At 38.4% G+C, this 23,447-nt stretch overlaps 1 long non-coding RNA gene across 1 annotated transcript in view; it reads left to right on the top strand.

The window, feature by feature from the left end:
• The first annotated feature begins 365 nt into the window (after positions 1-365).
• The window catches only part of LOC144578688 (uncharacterized), an 867,227-nt gene continuing 844,145 nt past the window's right edge, over positions 366-23,447 (top strand). The window contains exon 1 of the long non-coding RNA XR_013524955.1: positions 366-505. This is a non-coding gene — a long non-coding RNA (uncharacterized LOC144578688). The remainder of the gene's footprint in view (positions 506-23,447) is intronic.

Below are 23,447 nucleotides of genomic sequence, written 5' to 3'. Positions count from 1 at the left end.
GATAAGACTAATGATGGGTTTAGTCTAAAAATAAATGATTTAAAAAATACCAGGAAAAAATAGAAGTGTATAAAAATTATTCTCAAAAGTACCAGATGTTATGGGGGTTGATGTTATGGACTCTAAATTCTCAATTCCAGCATCTGTCTGCTCTTGAAATAACTTCTAGTCTAGTTCTGTGTAGATAGTAAAAGTAGTTGCACTGGTTTTTGTAAGAAATTGTTTTTATATCCAATTCTTACAATCAAAAGATAGAGTAGATATATGCAAAAATAGATATGGTTGGTTATGAAATACACGTTATCTTATAATTACTCAATTCTGTCGATGGACCGCATATAAGAAATGTAATTGCAATGAGATACACAGAGTGGTAATACTTATTTCTTATGCAGTATTGCCTTTGAAGATATGTAAGAATTGTTGCTAACAAATGACTGATTCGGGACCTGAACAATGAAAGCCAGAGAATGAATGACATATCTGAGCAAGTCACGCTGATCAGGTACAGTTATTTGGTTTTCTTTTGATCACTGTTATGTGTAATTAATGGATAAGGCTCCTAAAGCATGGAACATAGAAACAGGAAATACTTTCCTGGTTTCCTAGCTTTACATGGTTTCTTCCTTTTCAGAAAACTCAAGATAAAACAATACAAAATGCCCTATGCAGATTTCATAACTTAGTTAAAGCAGTGGAATTGATTTTCAGGAAAATTTTATTTTATTCTACAATACTCTGTGGTTTGGCAAATGGCTAAAGTTTTCACATTTCTCAAATAATCATTAAAATTGGGTTTGTAGCTATCATATAATTGCAATATACTGAAATAAATAAACCCAGGAATTGTGATAGGAACAGTAAGATCCGGGAATATTCTTCTAGCCCTTCATCCAGAGAGCTGCCTGGGGATACATACTAAAATCTAAGATAGGTCTTTAATAACACTTCCTATGCATCCAGCTGTATGAGATATTTTAAAGCTGTGAAAATCTTCCACCTACCTACTCAACCACCCCAGTATCGTTAGAAAGTGCTCAAGACTGACCTGGCATGACACCCTTCCAGTTGTTAGATCTCATTGTCACATATCTAAATTCAATGACATACTTGAAATGCCAAATTTCCTTATACAGACAAATGTAGAAAAATTCACTGATATTTAAGATGTCATTATTCAAATATCATTCATGTATCTTCCAAATTAGAGAAAATAAAATAACATTTTTATATTTCAGGACAATGTTTTAAATTACTTCTGTAGTTGTTTTTAGTTATTAGACAAGCACAAGACCCTGTGATTTTGGCTTGAATGGGTTGACTCTGTGAGGAGAACTTGACAGTGCCCTTTTTCTAGAGGCAATGTTTGCAGTACTATTTATGGAGATGAAATCATACTTGCTAATTTCTATTTGAAGACATTCTTGAATTGCAAGTGCAGAGAAATGGATGCTTAGTTCTGTGTGTCTCAAGGATAGGTTCCAGGTGTAGGGGCCAAGGGAAAAACTCTTATCACCCTCTGAAGGCCTATTGAAAAATAAACTCACAGAAGGCAGGTGAATTGGAGAAAGGGCATATAAATCTGTCCATGAAAAAATAAAAGAAGGCAAACCCTATAAAATATTTAAAGTGTTTTTTTTGAGATGCAATCTTGTTCTATCACCCAGGCAGAAGTGCAGAGGCATGATCTCAGCTCACTGCAACCTCTGCCTCCCAGGTTCAAGTGATTCTCATGCCTCCACCTCCCTAGTAGCTGGGGTTACAAGCATGCACCACTGTACCTACTTTTTTTTTTTTTTTGAGTCTAACTTTGTCTCCCAGGCTGGGGTACAGTGGCACAATCTTGACTCATTGCAACTTCTGCCTCCCGGGTTCAACCGATTATCATACCTTAGGCTCCTAAGTAGATGGGATTATAGGCACCTGCCATAACATTCAGCTAATTTTTGTACTTTTAGTAGAGATGGGGTTTCACCATGTTAGCCAGGTTGGTCTTGAACTCCTGACCTCAAGTGTTCCCCCCTGCCTTGGCCTCCAAAGTGCTGGGATTACAGGCATGAGCCACTACGTCCAGCCAGAAGAGTTTTATTCTAAGCTAAATATGAGTGACTATGGCCAGAGGCACAGTCTCAAGAAGACCTGAGAACATGTGCCCAAGGTGGTTGGTTTACAGCTTTATATTTTACATTTGAGGAAGACTTAAGACATCAATCACTATGTGTGTGGTATACATGGGTTCAGTCTGGAAAGGTGGGACATCTCAAAGCGGGGTACATAAAGGTCATAGGTGCATTCAAAGATTTTCTGATTGGCAATTGATTGAAAGATTTAATTATTATATAAAGACCTAGAATCAATAAAGAGAATTAGATGGGATAAGATAAGGGGTGTGGAGCTGAAGGTTCTTATTATGTAGAAGAAGTCTCATAGCTGGCTGCCCTTACAGGCAATAGATGGCAAATGTTTTCTATTCAGGCCTTTAAAAGTTGTTAGACTCTCATTTAATGTATTCAGAATTGGGAGGCCCTAGAAAGATCTAGTTATGTTAATAGAGATTCTTTACAGATGCACATTTTCTCCTAAAAAAGACTGCTTTGCAGGACCATTTCAAAAAAATGGCAAATAAACTCATATTTGAGGGTAAAATATTTTGATTTCCTTCTTTATCTGCCATATGATGTTATACTAGAGTTATTTTCAAATTTGGTATCTTATTACTACAAAAAACCTGTTTTGTTTCAATGTTAATGCTGGTCAGTTGTGTCTGAACTCTGAGGGGAGGAAGGTATAATGAGGCATATCGGATCCTCCCTTCCCATCATGACCTGAAATAGTGTTTTAGGTTTCTTTGGGTTCCCTTGGCTGAAATGGGGGTCCATTCAGTCAGTTGGATGGCTTAGAATTTTAATTTTGGTCTAGTCTATTAACATGCACATGGCAAAGAACCACAGAATGATTACCCTTTTCCCCACTGGGGTTAAGAATCTTATATACTATGTTGAGTTTATAGAAAGAATAGGGGCTTGGATCCTCACAAAAGAGGTTATGGTTGGAAACGTTTTATGAGAAGAGGGAGAAGAATTCCATTGAGGGGCAATACATGATTATGAGGGAGCATGAATGGATAGGGAAGAGAGGATTACTTGTAAATAGTGCTCCTCGGAATTTGAATGATCCTTAGAGACAAAAATTATCTTATAAAAAAGTCTGTTCTGTTGTGGTTACATTCTTGATGCTCTTTTCTGCCATAGGTAATAAAACAAGAGGGAGCAAAAGAAAAACAGTTGCTCTGTTTGTTAGGTCCGGACTTTAGGGAGATAAAGGAAATTTAGAGAACTTCCTCCTGTGTTTCAGGACAGGTAGAGGATTGAGGGACAATAGTTGGGAAAGCAGGTGGTGAGGTCAGAGAGATCATGCACCTCCTTCTTTAGTTCACTATGTCAAAGTGCCATATTTTGGGGTATTAGTCTCTTATTCCCAACATAGGTTTTCTTATTTTAGTTTCCAAAATTGAGATTTTTTAAATCAGTATATACATCAAATGTGGCAGCAATAGTTTTTCTCTAAAAAATCATTAAAGTATTTTATAATCCGAAGTGTTTTAGAATTAAGGAAATAGGGTATGTTGATAGCAGTCAAAAATGCTCATCAAGTAATTGAATTATTAACCTTATATATACTTTTATTAATTTAATTACTTTTATATCTGTGTTAAAGACAAATACATAATGTGGAAAGTAGGCAGGAAGAGTCAGGAAATCTCTGATAATTTCACTTTCTGTCCTGCTTGTGGATGAATCTGATGGGAAACCAGCTGGGTGTTAAAGTTCATACCACTTGTCAAAAACCATCATGCCTCTCCACATTCTTTTCCTAAAACACTGTTCCGTCCAGTCCCAAATACATCTTCATTCAATCCTAATTTTATTTCAGATCTTCTTATGATCTGGCTCTTTCTCATATTCTTTAAACTAATGACTTTGTGATATTAATCTTGAACAAATACCTCCGACTTCTTAAATTACTAGTATATGTGCTCTCCCGGATATCTAGACATCAACTTTTCCAAAGTACTACCAATGGCGTATTTGTAAACTTTTCGAATCAGCCACTCTTCTGGGTAAAAATGGCTTACCGTGCAATCTTTACCTTTTTTTGTTTAAGGGAGACCTAATCCTTCTTGGATTTAGAGTGATTATTAAATAAGTTTAATAATAACAACTGTTGAAAGCCCCTAGATTTAAACATTATAGGATTTCCAATGCTTTCAGCTGAATATATACTCTCTCTCACTCTGCACCTGCAACAAGCCAAAGGTTGAAAAAAAATTTTCGGGAACCTGATCAGACTTTTAAGAAAGACTTGAGGAACTAGTGATTAAGGATTTCCCAATAAGATGAACAACCAGGTTCGCTTAGAATAAAGTTTATAGGTATAACTGGAGCCAACTGACAATTTAAAAGGAATGAATAGCCAATGATTGCTGGCTAGCTACGAAAAACATCTAACATAAAAATCAGAGACCTAAACAAAGAGGAAAACAATTAGCTGATGAAAAAAGAGACTTCTACAAACTACATGTTTGTACTCCCCTAAAATTTATATATTAAAACCTAACCCTCAATGGGATTGATGGTGTTTGGAAGAGGGCCTTTGGGAAGTCAGCAGTGTCTTTTTTTTTTTAATTGCATTTTAGGTTTTGGGGTACATGTGCAGAACGTGCAAGATAGTTGCATAGGTACACACATGGCAGTGTGTTTTGCTGCCTTCCTCCCCTTCACCCACATTTGGCATTTCTCCCCCGGCTATCCCTCCCCAGCTCCCCCGCCCTGCCGTCCCTGCCCTATCCCCCCAATAGACCCCAGTGTGTAGTACCCCCTTCCCTGTGTCCATGTGTTCTCATTTTTCCTCACCCGCCTATGAGTGAGAATATGCGGTATTTCGTTTTCTGTTCTTGTGTCAGTTTGCTGAGAATGATGATCTCCAGGTTCATCCATGTCCCTGCAAAGGACACGAATTCATCATTTCTGATTGCTGCATAATATTCCATGGTGTATATGTGCCACATTTTCCCAGTCCAGTCTATCATCAGTGGGCATTTGGGTTGGTTCCAGGTCTTTGCTATTGTAAACAGTGCTGCAATGAACATTCGTGTGCATGTGTCCATATAGTAGAACGATTTATAGTCCTTCGGATATATACCCAGTAATGGGATTGCTGGGTCAAATGGAATTTCTATTTCTAGGTCCTTGAGGGATTGCCACACTGTCTTCCACAATGGTTGAACTAATTTACACTCCCACCAACAGTGTAAAAGTATTCCTATTTCTCCACATCTTCTCCAGCATCTGTTGTCTCCAGATTTTTTAATGATCACCATTCTAAATGGCGTGAGATGGTATCTCAGTGTGGTTTTGATTTGCATCTCTCTAACGACCAGTGATGATGAGCATTTTTTCATATGTTTGTTGGCCTCATTTATGTCTTCTTCTGTAAGGTGTCTGTTCATACCCTTTGCCCATTTTTGAATGGGCTTGTTTGTTTTTTTCCTGTAAATCTGTTTGAGTTCTTTGTAAATTCTGCCCTTTGTCAGATGGGTAAACTGCAAAGATTTTTTTCCCATTCTGTTGGTTGCCAATTCACTCTAGTGACTGTTTCTTTTGCCGTGCAGAAGCTGTGGAGTTTGATTAGGTCCCATTTGTCTATTTTGGCTTTTGCTGCCAATGCTTTTGGTGTTTTGGTCATGAAGTCCTTGCCTACTCCTATGTCCTGAATGGTTTTGCCTAGATTTTCTTCTAGGGTTTTTATGGTGCCAGGTCTTATGTTTAAGTCTTTAATCCATCTGGAGTTGATTTTAGTGTAAGGTGTCAGGAAGGGGTCCAGTTTCTGCTTTCTGCACATGGCAAGCCAGTTTTCCCAACACCATTTATTAAACAGGGAATCCTTTCCCCATTGCTTGTTTTTGTCAAGTTTATCAAAGATTGTATGGTTGTAGATATGTTGTGTTGCCTCCAATACCTCTGTTCTGTTCCATTGGTCTATATCTCTGTTTTGGTACCTGTACCATGCTGTTTTGATTACTGTAGCCTTGTAGTATAGTTTGAAGTCCAGTAGTGTGATGCCTCCCGCTGTGTTCTTTTTGATTAGAGTTGACTTGGCTATGCGGGTTCTCTTTTGGTTCCATATGAAGTTCATGATGTTTTTTTCCAGTTCTGTGAAGAAAGTCAATGGTAGCTTGATGGGGATAGCGTTGATTCTGTAAATTACTTTGGGCAGTATAGCCATTTTCACGATATTGATTCTTCCTAACCATGAACAAGGAATGTTTCTCCATCTGTTTATGTCCTCCCTTATTTCATTGAGCAGTGGTTTGTAGTTTTCCTTGAAGAGGTCCCTTACGTTCCTTGTGAGTTGTATTCCTAGGTATTTTATTCTTCTTGTAGCAATTGCGAATGGCAGTTCGTTCTTGATTTGGCTCTCTTTAAGTCTGTTATTGGTGTATAGGAAAGCTTGTGATTTTTGCACATTGATTTTATATCCTGAGACTTTGCCAAAGTTGCTTATCAGTTTCATGAGTTTTTGGGCTGAGGCGATGGGGTCTTCTAGGTATACTATCATGTCGTCTGCAAATAGAGACAATTTGGCTTCCTCCTTTCCTATTTGAATACCCTTTATTTCTTTTTCGTGCCTGATTGCTCTGGCTAGAACTTCCAGGACTATATTGAATAGGAGTGGTGAGAGAGGGCATCCTTGTCTAGTGCCAGATTTCAAAGGGAATGCTTCCAGTTTTTGCCCATTCGGTATGATATTGGCTGTTGATTTGTCATAAATAGCTTTTATTACTTTGAGATACGTTTTATCAATACCGAGTTTATTGAGGGTTTTTAGCATAAAGGGCTGTTGAATTTTGTCAAATGCCTTCTCTGCATCAATTGAGATATCATGTGGTTTTTGTCTTTGGTTCTGTTTCTGTGGTGAATTACATTTATCGACTTGCGTATGTTGAACCAGCCTTGCATCCCCGGTATGAATCCTACTTGATCATGATGGATAAGTTTTTTGATGTGCTGTTGCAATTGTTTTGCCAGTATTTTATTGAAGATTTTTGCATCTATGTTCATCATGGATATTGGCCTGAAGTTTTCTTTTCTTGTTGAGTCTCTGCCAGGTTTTGGTATCAGGATGTTGTTGGTCTCATAAAATGATTTGGGAAGGATTCCCTCTTTTTGGATTATTTGGAATAGTTTCAGAAGGAATTGTACCAGCTCCTCTTTGTGTGTCAGGTAGAATTTGGCTGTGAACCCATCTGGACCTGGGCTTTTCCTGTGTGGTAGGCTCTTAACTGCTGCCTCGACTTCAGACCTTGTTATTGGTCTATTTATAGTCTCGGCTTCCTCCTGGTTTAGGTTTGGGAGGACACAGGTTTCCAGGAATTTATCCATTTCTTCCAGGTTTACTAGTTTATGTGCATAGAGTTGTTTGTAGTGTTCTCTGATGATGGTTTGAATTTCTGTGGAATCTGTGGTGATTTCCCCTTTATTGTTTTTTATTGCATCTATTTGGTTCTCTCTTTTCTTTTTTATCAGTCTGGCTAGTGGTCTGTCTATTTTTTTGATCTTTTCAAAAAACCAGCTCTAGGATTTATTGATTTTTTGAAGGTTTTTTCGTGTCTCTATCTCCTTCAGTTCTGCTCTGATCTTAGTTATTTCTTGTCTTCTGCTAGGTTTTGAGTTTTTTTTATCTTGCTCCTCTAGCTCTTTCAATTTTGACAATAGGGTGACAATTTTTGATCTCTCGAGAGACTGTTTGTTATGATTTCCGTTCTTTTACATTTTCTGATGTGTGCTTTACTTCCAATTATGTGGTCAACTTTAGAGTAGGTATGGTGTGGTGCTGAAAAGAATGTATATTCTTGGATTTGTGGTGGAGAGTTCTGTAAATGTCTATTGGGTTTGCTTGTTCCAGGTCTGAGATCAAGCCCTTGTTATCCTTGTTAATTTTCTGTCTGGTTGATCTGTCTAATATTGACAGTGGAGTGTTAAAGTCTTCCTCTATTATTGTGTGGGAGCCTAAGTCTCTTTGTAAGTCGTTAAGAACTTGCCTTATATATCTGGGTGCTCCTGTATTGGGTGCATATATATTTAGGATCATTAGCTCTTCTTGTTGTATCGATCCTTTTACCATTATGTAATTTCCTTCTTTGTCTCTTTTGATCTTTGTTGCTTTAAAGTCTATTTTATCAGAGATGAGAATTGCAACTTCTGCTTTTTTTTTTGCTCTCCATTTGCTTGGTAAATCTTCCTCCATCCCTTTATTTTGAGCCTTTGTGTATCTTTGTCTGTGAGATGGGTTTCCTGGATACAGCACACCAATGGGTTTTGGCTTTTTATCCAATATGCCAGTCTGTGTCTTTTGATTGGGGCATTTAGCCCATTTACATTTAGGGTTAATATTGTTATATGTGAATTTGATACTGCTATTTTGATGCTAGCTGGCTGTTTTGCCCATTAGTTGATGCAGATTCTATATTTTGTTGATGCTCTTTAGCATTTGGTAAGTTTTTAGAATGGGTGGTACTCATTGTTCTTTTTTATGTATAGTGCCTCTTTCGGGAGCTCTTGTAAAGCAGGCCTGGTGGTGACAAAAATCTCTGAGTACTTGCTTTTTTGGAAAGGATTTTATTTTTCCTTCACTTATGAAGCTCAGTTTGGCTGGATATGAAATTCTGGGTTGAAAGTTCTTTTCTTTAAGGATGTTGAATATTGGCCCTGACTCTCTTCTGGCTTTTAGAGTTTCTGCCGAGACATCTGCTGTGAGTCTAATGGGATTCCCTTTATGGGTAACCCAACCTTTCTCTCTGGCTGCCCTTAGTATTTTCTCCTTCATTTCAACCCTGGTGAATCTGAGGATTATGTGCCTTGGGGTTGCTCTTCTTGCGGAATATCTTTGTGGTGTTCTCTGTATTTCCTGGACTTGAATATTGGCCTGCCTTGCTAGGTTGGGGAAATTTTCCTGATAATATCCTGAAGAGTATTTTCCAGCTTGGATTCATTCTCTTCGTCACCTTCATTTACACCTATCAAATGTAGGTTAGGTCTCTTCACATAGTCTCACATTTCTTGAAGACTTTGTTCATTCCTTTTTGCGCTTTTTTCTCTAATCTTGGTTTCTCATTTTATTTCATTGAGTTGATCTTCGACTTCTGATATTCTTTCTTCTGCTTGCTCAATGCAGCAGTTAAAACTTGTGCATGCTTTGCAAAGTTCTCGTGTTGTGTTTTTTAGCTCCTTCAATTCATTCATATTCCTCTCTAAGTTGCCCATTCTTGTTATCATTTCCTCGAATCTTTTTTCAAATCTTTTTTCAAGGTTCTTAGTTTCTTTGCATTGATTTAGAACGTGTTCTTTTAGCTCACAGAAGTTTCTCATTATCCACCTTCTGAAGTCTAATTCCATCATTTCATCACACTCATTCTCCGTCCAGCTTTGTTCTTTTGCTGGTGAGGAGTGTTGGTTCTTTGTAGGAGGCGAGGTGTTTTGGTTTCGGGTGTTTTCCTTCTTTTTGCGCTGGTTTCTTCCCATCTTTGTGGATTTATCCACCTGTCATTTGAGTAGTTGCTGACTTTTCGATTGGGTCTCTGAGTGGACGCCCAGATTGTTGATGATGACGTATTTCTGTTACTTAGTTTTCCTTCTAACAGTCTAGCCCCTCTGCTGTATGACTGCTGAGGGCCACTCCAGACCTTGCTTGTCTGGGTTACACCTGTAGCAGCTGAGGAACAGTGAGGGATGCTACCAGTTTCTTCTTCTGCTATCTTTGTCCCGGAATAATGCCCCCCAAATGTCAGTCTGATTCGTCCTTTTTGAGGTGACTCTTTGGATATACAGGGGTCAGGGAGCTGCTTGAGGAGATGGACTGTAGTTTTTAGGAGCTCAAGTGCTGAGCTGTGAGCTCCGTTGTTCATTCAGAGCTGTTAGGCAGGTGCGTTTAGGTCTGCTGCAGCAGAACTTATGAAACCCCTTTCTTTTTCCTCCGATGCTCTGTCTCTGGGAGTTAGGGCTTTCTTTATGAGTATTCGTTGCACTGTCCTGCCCAGCTAGGAGGCAGTCTAGTCACTATTTTCCTGCCAAGGCTCCGCCCTGCTACTGCAGGGTCTGCCCTGCTGCCGCGGGCTCCGCCCTGTTGGTGGAGTCTCTCTTATGGTGGGTTGCCTTGGCAACAGCAGGCTGCGTCAGCAATGGGAGTGTACCTCAGTAGGGGCGGAATGCCTCGCTAGTGGCAGACGCCCCTCCCCCACCGAGCTGCACCGTCCTGGATTCAGCTGAGCCCGCAGTGAAACTCTCAACCCCGAGCGTTTCGAATCTCTGTTTTGTTTGTCCCTGTGGGGGTGGGACCCCTGAGCCTGATCACCTGGCTCCCTGCCTCAGAGCCCTTTTTTTTCCCTTTTCAAGTTGAATGGTTGACTCTCTCCCATGTGTTTCAGTTGCCTGCTGAACTGGGATCTGTGTGATTTCCCGTGCAGCGACCCACTGCACCGGCTCAAATGTCACTTCCCAGGAATCTCCTGGTCTGGCTCACTGTCCAAGTCCCATTTAATCAGATGGAAATGCTAATCTGCCCTCCCAAATCTCAGATTGCCAGTTTAACAGGGCACCCAGATCAGTGCATTTTGTGTGGGGTGCCACTGCACTGCGGCACCGGCGGAAATGGCCGCGCAAGACAAAAGGGCTGCGCTGGCATCCCATGTCTCTCCTACACCTGGGAATTCCCCCATTCTGTGGGCAACAAAGATCCGTCTGAAAATGCGGCTAGGACTCACCCTCTGTGCCTTCACTGAGAGCTGCAATCCTGAGTTGTTCCTACCGCACCATCTTGGAAATCTCCCCCTAGCAGTGTCTTTTTAAAAGAAGCTCCAGGAAGATCTCTCACCTCTTTGGCCATTTGAGCTTATAGCCAGAAGATTGCTGTGTATGAACCAGGAATTAGGCTTTTCACCTTTCACCAGACATCATATATGCTGGTGCCTTGATCTTGGACTTCTCAGCCTCCAAAACTGTAGGAAACAAATTTCTATTGTCTATAAGCCACCCAGTTTATGATACTTAGGATATTATAGCAGTCCACATGGACTGAGACAGACATTAGTGCTGTGAAATGAGGGTGCTGTTAAACAGCTAAAAATGTTGAAGCAGATTTAGAATAAAGTAATGGGTAGAGACTGAAAAGTTGTGAAGTGCATGCTAGAAATAGCCTATTTTGCTGTGAATGGACCATTAAGGGATACTCAGATGAAAGCTCAGGAGTAGGTGAGCTGTGGACAATGCCTCAGTCTTTTTATTAATACCTAAGTGATTTTGAAGAGAATATTGGTAAAATTATAGAAAGTAGAGGTCTAATAAAGTCTAAAATGGAAATCAAGAATGTTATCGGACAATTGAGGAAAAACAAACTTAGTTACAAAGTGGCAAAGACTGGTTGTGTTCATGTTCTGTTGCTTTGTGAAAAATAAAATGTGTAATCAATAACTTTGGATATTTGCCGGAGGAAACAAGTAAGCAAATTATTGAAATAGTAGCCAGGCTACTAGTATAAGCTTTAGTATAAGTTTCCTTGTGATTGCTTATCCTAAAACTTGAGGAGAGTGAGGCTGGGTGCAGTGGCTTACGCCTGTAATCCCAGCACTTTGGGAGGCTGACGTGGGTGGATCACGAGGTCAGGAGTTTGAGACCAGCCTGGCCAACATAGTGAAACCCTGTCTCTACTAAAAATATTTTAAAAATTAGCTGGGGGTGGTGGCAGGAACCTGTAATCCCAGCTACTTAGGAGGCTAAGGCAGGAGAATTGCTTAAACCTGGGAGGTGGAGATTGCAGTGAGCCAGAGTCGAGCCACTGCTACTGTAGCCTGGGCAAAAGTGCAAAATTTCATCTCCGAAAAAGAAATATATTAGAAAGGAAGAAGAATTTAAAAATTTAGAAAATTCTCACACTATCCATGTTGAAAGGAATGAGAAGAACCTGCTTAGGAAAACACAAAGGTGTGCCCAAATAACTGATAAGGAGATCAGTCAGCCATCTAAGACAACATTTTACACACCTTTCTTGGAATGCAAACGAGGAATGTTCCTCATCAAAAGTTGGAATAACCCAGATGGAAGGACTCCTGTAATTCACGTAATGGAATTCAACACTAGAAAAGGGTGTGATGACGTGTTTCTAGCCGAAGGTGAAATGTGATTAGCCTTTTTGCTGAGAAGCTTAGCCAGAGTGGAGTAAGTTGGGTAGCTCCGTGAGGAATTTCTTTAAAAGATACAGAACTGGTTGAAGAGATAATGAATTTGATAATACTAAGAAGAGTTTATAATACCAAGGGAGCATTAGTATAGAATTGCTACTAAGAACATGGAAAATATGCTGGGTGTGGTGGCTCACGTGTGTAATCCCAGCACTTTGGGAAACTGAGGCGGGTGGATCATGAGGTCAGGAGTTCAAGACCAGCCTGGCCAAGGTGGTAAAACCCTGTTTCTACTAAAAATACAAAAATTAGCTGGGCGTGGTGACAGGCCCCCATAATCCCAGCTACTCAGGAGGCTGAGGCAGGAGAATCGCTTGAACCCAGGAGGTGAAGTTTTCAGGGAGCTGAGATCATACCACTGCACTCCAGTCTGGGCAACAAGAGCAAGACTCTGTCACAGTAAAATAAAAAATAAGAAAGAACATGGAAAATAAAACAAATGCATAAAACTAGAAAATGATTATCTCTAAGGGCAAAAAAAAATGTGGGGGAAAGATAAAGCAATGGCAACATAATGTATTACTATAACTCACCCTAGAAAAATGTGGGTGCACATTTCTTTACCCCTGCAAAGTCAAAAATCCACATATAACTTTTAACTTCCCCCAAATTTGACTACTAAAAATAGCCTACTATTGATCAGAAGCCTTACTGGTGGCATACATAGTCAGTTAACATATATTTTATATATGTACTACATACTGTATTCTTACAACAAAGTAAGCTACAGAAAAGAAAATGGCATTAGGAAAATCATACAGAAGAGAAAACATATTTACTATTTATTAAGTGGAAGTAGATCATCATAAAGGTTTTTTATCCTCATCTTCACATTGAGTAGTCTGAGGAGGAAGTAGAAGAATTGTTCTTGCTGTCTCAGGAGTGGTGAATAGGCAGAAGAATATCCATGTATAAATAGACCTGCTCGGTTTAAATCTGTGTTACTTAGGGTCAATGGTACATGGTTTAGTTGTAACTAGCACTGACAAAGCTATAATAATGTGAACATTAAATATGGATATAAACAAATATAAGACACAAATGAGTCAGATAAGTTAAATGTGTACTTCGTATTCTTGGGGCAAGAAGGTGAAAGAAAGTTAGATTTTCATCTTCCAATATGGGATGTCAAAATCAGACCTAACTTTTAATGGGGGCGGAGGGTCAATATTCTCATGCTATTTATAAGTATGTTATTAGAAACTAAATCATTTACTAGAGAGATTTAAAAATTGTTGCCTGTATGAAATATCAAATGGAAAGAGCTGTGAAATGGCTTTGTTTTCCTTTCTCTGTTGAAACAAGCTTTGCGAACATTTAATCTTTAATTATAGATCCCATACTATATATAGTGTATTAGTCCCTTTTCACACGGCTATAAAGACAAGGCAAGACTGGATAGTTAATAAAGAAAAGAGGTTTAATTGATTCACAGTTCCTCATGGCTGCAGAGGCCTCAGGAAACTTATGACCATGGCAAAGGGGAAGAGGAAGCAAGGACCTTCTTCACATGGCAGCAAGAGAGAGAAGTACAAGCAGAAGAAATGCCAGGTGCTTATAAAACCGTCAGCTCCCATGAGCACTCACTATCACAAAAACAGAGTTGGGGAGATTGCCCCTGTAACAGGCGGATGGGAGCAGGTTGCAGAGGTGTTCCAAAGATGCTCACTGTTCCCCGATAGGATGTGTTTTTCCAGGTCCTTGGGCCTCACTCACTCGAGAATGGGGAGAGAGCCTTGGTGTTGCAGTGAGCTTGTTCAAGTAAGTAATGGACCCAGAGAGTTTTGCAGAAAAGCGATTTATTAGGCAGAGAGAGAGAGAGGAGAGAGAGAAAAGAGAGAGGGGAGAGAGAAAGAGAGACAGAGACAGAGAGAGATCTTCGACTTTGATGCTGGATTGGCTGCCTGGCTTGCAATAGAGCCCCTCCTTTCAAGGCTTTGGCAGTCTTTTTAAACAAAGGAAGCTCGCCTGGGCTGTCTACCTTCCTGTGTGAGGGAAAATTAGACAAAAATCTCTAGGCTCCTGAATGGGGAGGTGGATGGAGATATGGCACTGGGAAGTTCTTGTCTTTGAAACCATAGCCTTTGTGGACCCAGGAAGAGAAGTTAACATAGTCCCTCAGTCCCCGCTCTGAACAGGAAAGTTCAACTGCTGTTGGGCACAGGCATTGATCACTCTTTACTTCCCACTGAATTGGGGCATATAAGGGACTCTTCAGTTGAGGTTTCCTCTAGAGGGGAGTTTTTCAGGGGTGCAGGTTGATTCAGAGGTCCATGATAGAGCTTATGAGCCAAGGACATTCAGGGGGTTCCATTTGCAGGATTATTTGTGGCCTATGGTTTTGATTCTAGAAGAAGGCAATGTGACAAGAAGGTCAAAGTCGAGAAGCCCAGATGCCAACAATTATAGAATGGTTATAAACGGGCCTAGGAGTGGATAGAGATAGCCAGTTGTTAAGTAAAGTCCACGATACTGTTTTTTGAAAGTCTTAAGCCCTCTGTTCGATTGATCCCTGAGTTCTTTACCTTTGTTTAAGATAACACTTAATTGGTTTGCAAAGTAGCAGCATTTCTTCCTGGAAAGAGACAGGTTCCCTTTCTTTCTGTTGTTAGCAAATTTAGGGCCCTTTTACTTCGAAGAGCTACAGCAGCTAAAGAGTTAAGCTATTTTGCAGTGTGAGCTACCTTTGCAGAAAGTCATCCACCTTTTTAATGTTATTATTTAACTCCTGAGATAGCTTACATTAAAACTGAGTAGAGGTAGTAACTTTTCTAATGCTAGTACCAAGTTTTCCTACTATTCCGGCTTTTCCCCTGCTATGAAAGGAGTAATTGGAGTTTGAGAGTCTGCTTACAGATGGCAAAGTTAAGAGTGATAATCCTGTAATGCCAGGATGTGAATTAGACCCAGGAGCTGTTACTCTCCTGGAGATCTTGTCAGAAGCGCAAACTTAGATTCTCTAATGGCTTGCAGGTGTAGGAAGGGTAGTCTCGTGGAACTTCAGGCTGTGGAGTGGAGGGCTCATTATTTTCTTCAGGTGGTGTCTAAGGCTTCCCCCAGTGCGATGAATTCATTAGTCTGCCCTCGCCGACCACCCCCGTGGTCCCACGCAGGCCCCATCTCGGGGAGCAAGCTGCGGTTGTTCGGCCCCAGTTTATGGCCAGGATGCCAGACCTGCGAGTCAGCGGCCTAAGGAAAGCACTCCCCTATGGAGCGACTGGCGCAACTGGACCAGAGGAAGCTGGCCACCCAGGTTAGCACGGGGAGGGCACTGCCAGGGGTGAGGGGAGAGGTTGTCGCTTGTGGGCAGGAGGCCCGGACCTGGCCTGGCCATGCCCAGAGAAAACACACAGAGAGGGAGCAGGTTTGAAGAAAGCCGGGCAGCCACCTCCGGGACTCCGGTGGTCCCTCACAGGGCCGGCAGCCTCTGTGTCTGGTGCTTTCTCCTTGACGGATTTAAGAAAAGCAATAGGACAGATTTTAGCAAGAGGGAGAGGTTCGATTCACTCACGGCTGGAAAGTAACACAGTCTCTTACTACGTTTTCTCCTGTCTGGCTCGCCGCGATGTAACCGGGGACAGGAGCAGGTGGCAGGGGTGTTCCAAAGACGCACACTGTTTCCTGATAGGATGTATTTTCCCAGGTCCTTGGGCCTTACTCACCCAAGAATGGGAAAAGAGCCCTGGTGGCTCGGTGAGCTTGTTCTGTAAGTATCAGACCCAGAGAGTTTTGCAGAAAAGGGATTTATTAGGCAGAGAGAGAGAGAGAGAGATTAGGGAGAATTTTAACCCCTGAGTTACACCTGCCCCATTCAAGTTCTTATCCAGTGAGAGGAGCTTTTTCCAAACTTCCTCTGGAGTGATTGGTCTTCAGCTCTGATGCTGGACTGGCTGCCTGGCTCGCAATAGAGCCCCTTCTTTCAAGGATTTTTGGCAGTCTTTTTAAATAAAGGAAGCTCACCTGGGCTATCAACCGTCCCATGTCCGGGAAAGTTAGACAAAGAACTCTAGGCTCCCAGATGGGGAGATGGTGCTGGGAAGTTCTTGCCTTTAAAACAAGCCCCTCTTGGACTGGGAAGAGAAGTTAACAAAGTCCATCACCCCCATGATCCAATTACCTCCCACCTTGTCCCTCCTTTGACACTTGTGGATTACAGGGATTACAATGTAAGATGAGATTTGGGTGGGGACATATTATCTAGTATAGTATATCATATAGTTTTTATATATTTTGAAAGCCCATATATAGTGTATATACACCCACAAGGTATAATGGTAAATATAAGACTAAATTCAGTAAGTCTACAATAAAATTTTAATACCATATATACCTTTTTATTGTTGCCGTTAGGGTCCTCTCTGCCCATCCTATTTTTATTTAATAATCATAGTTTTTACTCTGCTTTGTGCAGTTAGGCTTACTTTTACTTAAATGTGACAGAACAATCAAAAGTCATTATTATTTAATAAAATACAGACATTACTTTTTTATGTAAAGCAAATTAAGACACCAAATTGTCTTTATAGTGTTAGAGATTCAGTCTTCTTTTATCTAGCTACTAAGCCATACTTGACCTATGACTCAATTGCCCAGAGCTGTGGGAGTCCCAGCCATCACTTTAATAGTCTTCCACTGAAAGAAGAAACAGGACAAAAAAAAAATAGTAAAGGAATTGTGCCTGCTTTTTTAAAAAGGTTTTTCAGTAAAGTAACATACATTTGCTTAAGTTGCATTGCCCAGAACTTATTCACATGGTCTCACTCATCCAACTAGAAGGAAGGCTAACAAATGGGTTTTGTTTGCTTATCATACACTGCTGAATAAAATGGGTTATTTTATTAAAGGAAAAATAATGGAAAAGAGATTAGGTAACAGGCAGTCTCTGTCACACACTATATTTGCGCTTTTGAGTTATTTTGATTTTCTTTAATTTCAATATTTTTAAGCTTTTTGTATAAAAGTCATGAACCCAACTTTAATATAATTGAAGATGACAACTGATATTTTATTCTTCAAAATCCTGAAGCCAAACATTGAATCATCAGTGTGTGTTGAGAGCTATATGTTATTTTTAGCAGATTTGTCCTGGTCTCCCATGAGATGAGGGTAAAATAGTAAATTTATTTTCTAATTGCTATAGTGCCTCTCAAACAGGTTGAGAGTAAGTTCTCATAGAATAAGCGAGTAATAAGTTACTGGCACTATTCTTCTACTTAACAGACTTCTGAGTAAATGAAACTATGATACATTATTATACTAATTTTATTTCATATAATAAGACATAATGACCCCCCTCCCCCAGTTTACTCACAGTAAATTCTGCTGTTCTAGAAAGAAATTAGTGGTCAAAATATATCTCACAATAAACACCATTTGGGTGTATTAACTCATCCCCAAATTATTTCCTCAAATGAATATATTCATTATTATTTGAATAGTGATTCTGTTGCACATAACTTGATACATGTACTTGCAGTTTTCCTCATCTTTTAAATATAGTTAAACAAAGATTTTATTTTGGGAAGGCAAGTTATGTGAACTTGTAGCAATACTGATTGCTGTGGTTTAAGAGTTCAGGGTTATTCAAAATGCCTATGAAATGGAGTATGAGATGAAGCAACCACAACAATTTTTGTTTAAATTGTAAAATACACACAACATAGTATTTGCCATCTTAACCATTTTCAAAGGTATAGAATTCCATAGTGTTAAGTATATTCACATTGTTGTGTAGCCAGTCTCCAGAGTGTTTTCATCTTGCAAAAATGAAACTATACCTATTAAACAGCTGCTCCCTTTCCCCACCCCAGACCTGGCAACCGCCATTCTACTTTCTATCCATCTGATTAGTGTACCATGATGTCCTCCAGGTTCATCCATTGTTTTAACTGTTAGAATTGGGGTTTTCTTATGCCTCTTTTGGTTTTGTTTTTGCCTACATAGAGAAAATAATTTTATACTTAAAATTAGTTTCTGGTAGTGGCTATTCTCAGCAATTATTTATTGTGACACTATTTGGTAAACTGTAGTATAGTTTTCCTATTTCTCTCTCTCTTTTATTTACAGTGTTTGTTTGCAATGATAAGGCTTTCCTAAGAAACAGACGCTTCTTTTAAGGCAGTATCACCTCACTCATCATCTTGTAGCTAGACAATAAAAGAAATTGGGATAACAATACATTTAAAAAATAGTCCCTTTAGATTTGAAATAGTTTTAACTATGTTACAGTTTAATGTTTAAAAAAAAAAAAAGTAGCCCAAGACTGTCTCTTTCAATGTATTCTCTTTCTTAAACTTACATTTTAATGAGGAATTGTTTTTAGGAACTGCTAATTGTCCTTGAATAATGCATGGGAAGTATAAGAAGTTGAGTAATTAATGGAGAACAGCTTTCATTAGGAAAGCCTGGTTTTCTGTAAAGAGAAAGAAAGAGAAGAAAATGGAAGAATTCAGTACAAAATTTGTTTGGTATAGAGTATGTATTCCCATAGCTTCAGGAAGTAGTATGGTACAGAGACAAGTTCATGGGTTTGAAGTATGACAGATTTGGATGTGAATTCCAGCTCTGCAAATTACCAGCTGGGTGCTGGGGGCTATATCTTTGCTACTCAAAATGTGACAGGAGGACTGATGCCTATCTGTGAGTTGGTTGTCACAGGTCTGTAATAACACAAAAATACAGCAGTGTACATTTTGACACTGTTGATCAAATTGACGTTTCTGTGTCCTCCCACTTGTGATCAGTAGATTTGTCTCGCTAACAGGGTATAGATTAGACCGAGTGTTGTTCAACTAGCCTGATGAGTCATTAAGAGGCAAGAGCTGCATTTTAGTTACACACATGAGGAGCAAGAGATAACGTGTTTTAAGTTTGGTTTGTGAAGTGTAATTAAATAAAAATAAGGTAAAATATGTGTGCTTATTTATTTTGCAGGTCATTTTAAAGTTTTATCAGATATATTTTAAATGTATAGTTTACCATTATTAGCTATTTAAGGATTCAAAATTTTAACTCTAATATGGAGATGGTAAAGAAGATTTACAATATTCTTTTTGTAAAGACACAACACATTTTTTCTTTCAGTAGTAATATATGAAATTGTAATAATGGAAGTTACTTCAAAGAAGGGATAAGAAATTGTAACCCTAATATGGTAAAAGAAGATTAACTGGATTTTTTTGTCAAAAAATGACACATCTTTTCTCTCAGGAGTATTAAGTAGTGATAATGGAAGTTTTTTTTAAAACAGTGAATACCAAAAAAAAGTCAAACTAATTTTGCTCAAAAGTAGTATCTCTCATATATTGATTTCATTTTGTAGCTGTAATTGGTGATGAAGTGATTAAAAAGCAGTATGTTATTTGCCGAGATGAATTGGCTACTGAAATGATTAAACCATCAAACTTAAGGCCAATGATATACACAACATAAAGAAATGCATTCAAAATCACAGAATTATGTGAAAGAAAAGTATTAAGATAGAGAAAGCTGACAACAGATGTTCAATATTTTGAATATAAACATTACTGCTTGGCAGAATTTATGTAACATAGCACTTCTAAGAATAAAAACACTATGTACACTTATTGAGAAACTAATGAATGGATGTAGCAAGGGGGTTTGTCTAGAAATGTTTCTGTAGCAAAGTAGTTGACTCAAGTACCACTCTTCAACACTACACCTTGACACATTCAGGAATTAGCTAATGATATAGAGACGAATTGGAACTGACTATTGGTGAAGAATTTTGAAAATACAGCATCAGTTGCATCCTTCTGGATAAAAATTTAAAACAAAAATTTTGATCTTGCTAAAATTTTTTCAAAAAATTTCTTCTTTTGTTTCTATTCACATACTTTTGTGAGACTGGTTACTGTACTGTGAACATTGATCTAACAAAACATAGATATACTTAAAAAGTTCCCAATGATGTTTGTTTATGCAAATGAAGGATTGAAACTTGCTTAGTTTTGATAGGTCAGCACAGCTGGGTTTTGAGTGGTTGATACAGCTCCTATTTGATGGGGTAGTGAGCTCTGGTGGGTTTGTTCATGTGATCTCTGATTGGTTGGCTTCCATGCCCCAAAAGGATATGTGGGGATGGGTGAGTCAGGGGCCATCTTTCTGGCCACGGTTTATTCAGACAATAGGAACTGGTGGGACTTGAATGTAGAAAGGGAAGTCCTGTGATACTTTTACAGTATCTTTCTGAGAACCAAGAGTATGTGACTGCTCCCTCACTCCAGTCATGACAACCTTATTCTATTTTAGCTTTGAGCACCTCAGATATCCACAGGGAGTCCACTTTGCCTGTTGGTCATGGGCTTACTTTAACAAGATTAAAGTTTTTTACTGTCATGCCACCTACCCAGTACGATAAAGATCCATGTTAAGCCTTTAGAATGTCAGCATTCTTACAGTTTCCCACCACAATTTTGGGAAAAAATCAGAACAGCTTTTTAAATAATATAATCTTATTTTAGAAAATTGAAGCTTAAATCTAAGGTCATTTAATTACTCAGTAGCAAAACCATAGCTAGAGAGTAGGTTTATAGAAGTACACTTAATTCCTTAACTCATTTGCTTTTCAGTTAACTGGAAAACATAATGTAGTTTGCAGAAGCTGACAAGTATTTAGATTAAATATATATACCCTTGTAAGTAGAACCTGAACCAATTATGTCCTAAATGGCTTATTTTCATTTAGAAACCCTGTCAAGTCTTTAATAACAAAACTGAATAAAATAAAAACAAAATCACCTGTAGGTGCAAGTAAAAAATAAAAACATTAAAAAGAAAACATTAAAATAAGTATTAATTGAAAATACCAGGCCGGGTGCAGTGACTCATGCCTGTAATCCCAGCATTTTGGGAAGCCAAGGCGGGTGGATCACTTGAGGTCAGGAGTTCCAGACCAGACTGACCAACATTGTGAAACCCCACCTCTACTAATACAAAAATTAGCTGTGCATGATGGTGCGTGCCTGTAATCCCAGCTACTTGGGAGGCTGAGGCAGGAGATTTGCTTGAACCCAGGAGGCAGAGGTTGCAGTAAGTGAGATAGTGCCACTGCATTCCAGCTTGGGTGACAAGAGAGAAACTCCCTCTCAAAAAAGAAAGGAAAAAATAAGAAGAGAAAATACCTGTTCCAGCATCCTCTCACTCCCAAAAGGTTTGTTGTAAGCCTTGGAATATATTATTTCTACTATTAGTAGAAAGGGGCAACCATCAGTTTAAAAAATAGACCTTAACTATTATTATCTCAGGTTTTTAGATTTCTTGGAGAGGCTGTACTTTTTTCTTTTTCTTTTATTTCTTTTAAGAGGTAGTTAACATGGAATGCTGATTATTTTTGCTAAATAAAAATGTTAAAAATACTTCTGAAATATCTTGCCTATCATTGTAATTTTTAAAAAGACACTTCTGTCACACATGCAGAGAATCAAATAAATACAAAACACTACTGAAGTAATGAATGATATTAGAGATAATTTACTGCAATTTGAAAATTTATGTGACTTGAATGCAAGAATTTAGTGCCTATTTCATTTTAAAGGTATGAGATTAACTTTTCTGTTCTGTTTATAATAAGATTGAATGTGACCTTTCTGGTTGAGGGCAGCAACCCAGACCAGTGCTATAGCTGGGACTGTAATTGTTAGGAAATCAATGCAATGAGATGAAAACATCCACTTGACAAACATGGGAAAACAAGACTTTATTTTTCTCTAGTGAGTAGGTGTGTTACCTATGAGAAATAGAAACTCATGAGAATAATAAATTGAATCCAAATTATAGCATTATCTATTTTGTTATGGAATAATTTGTGCATTATTTGTTATTTTAAATACATTTAATGATTAATAAAAAAATCACAGCAAAGTGCCAAGAAAATACATCTTTGATTTTAACTTAAAATCTCTAACTCTGTAGGTGATTTAAACTTGTGAATTTTATATATAAATCTTTATAAATTTAAACAGCATTAAGCCATTTAAGAAAACCTAATCAGATTACTTTTAAGTTTGATGTAATTGACTTTAAGACTTTAGTGCTTGGGAAGAGGTAGTTTGGTAGTCAAACTATTTAAATAATAAAAAAGAAATTCAATACACTGAATTTATAACTTTATTTTAAAATGTTAAATGCGTTTTGTTAATTAGGTTTCAGAATGGGACCCAACATTTGAATATTAAAATTCTGTGGAAGCAGAAGTAGAGTAATTCAATTTCTAAGTTAACCATTTCACAAGATTATTAGATTAAAATTTTAAGTTACAGATTGAATGGGATTTTAAAGTACATGTCCAGCTACTTTTCTTTGTACAAAACCTGCTTTGAGTACATCAGACAACACACAGCAGCTGTGTTTGTAGCAGTCTCCTTGGCCCCATTGGTCTCAATTCAAGACAGATCATTTTGCCTGTTCAATATTCTCCCTTAGACATTCAGTCATACTCAGCCATTAGTGATTTTAGTAAAAAAAAAAAATAGGTCTTATTGTTTACTGTTCTGCCTTTTGTTTTTCTTCTCCTCCTCACTAGTATTATGGTCTTTATTTGGTTGTTTCTCTGGTGGACACCACTGTCCCATCACCTTCCTGTCATTCACATGATGCTGACAATTAGAAATCTTGCCTATTTGTATTCTATCATGAATATTTTTACACTGGCATTATTTTGTTTGTTTTTAAAATTTTTATTGATACATACTAGTTAAATGGGATTACTTGTGTTCGCTCACTACATGGATCACTAAGATATTAGTAATTTGATGACTCATAATATTTCATTTTATTTTTGGAACATGAAGCAGAAATTTGCATTAATTGTATTTCACTTTGATGCAACATAACATCATTGGTTTAACATGATTGGTTTTTGCAAGGTCCCTCTTGGTTTGGTTTGCTAGCTCAGTTTTCTTTTTTTCATTTATTTGATTTTATTCCTATTTCCACGCCCTTCCTCCCACCACCACCTTAGCTACAGACAACTATTTGTATATGCTATTGTAAAATGCATATTGCTATTATAAATGCATTTGCATGTGATTTATATAATATGGTGAGTCATAGTAATGTGTATTTGTATGTATATATCCAAAAATATGTCATTCTGTTTCTTTTCTCACTAAGCCCTAGGTTTGAAAGTCAACCA

This window comes from Callithrix jacchus, chromosome 12, assembly GCF_049354715.1.
Source record: "Callithrix jacchus isolate 240 chromosome 12, calJac240_pri, whole genome shotgun sequence".
Classification (NCBI taxonomy): Eukaryota; Metazoa; Chordata; class Mammalia; order Primates; family Cebidae; genus Callithrix; species Callithrix jacchus.
Note: the sequence above shows the minus strand (reverse complement) of the source record. Positions and strands in the feature narration are given on the sequence as shown.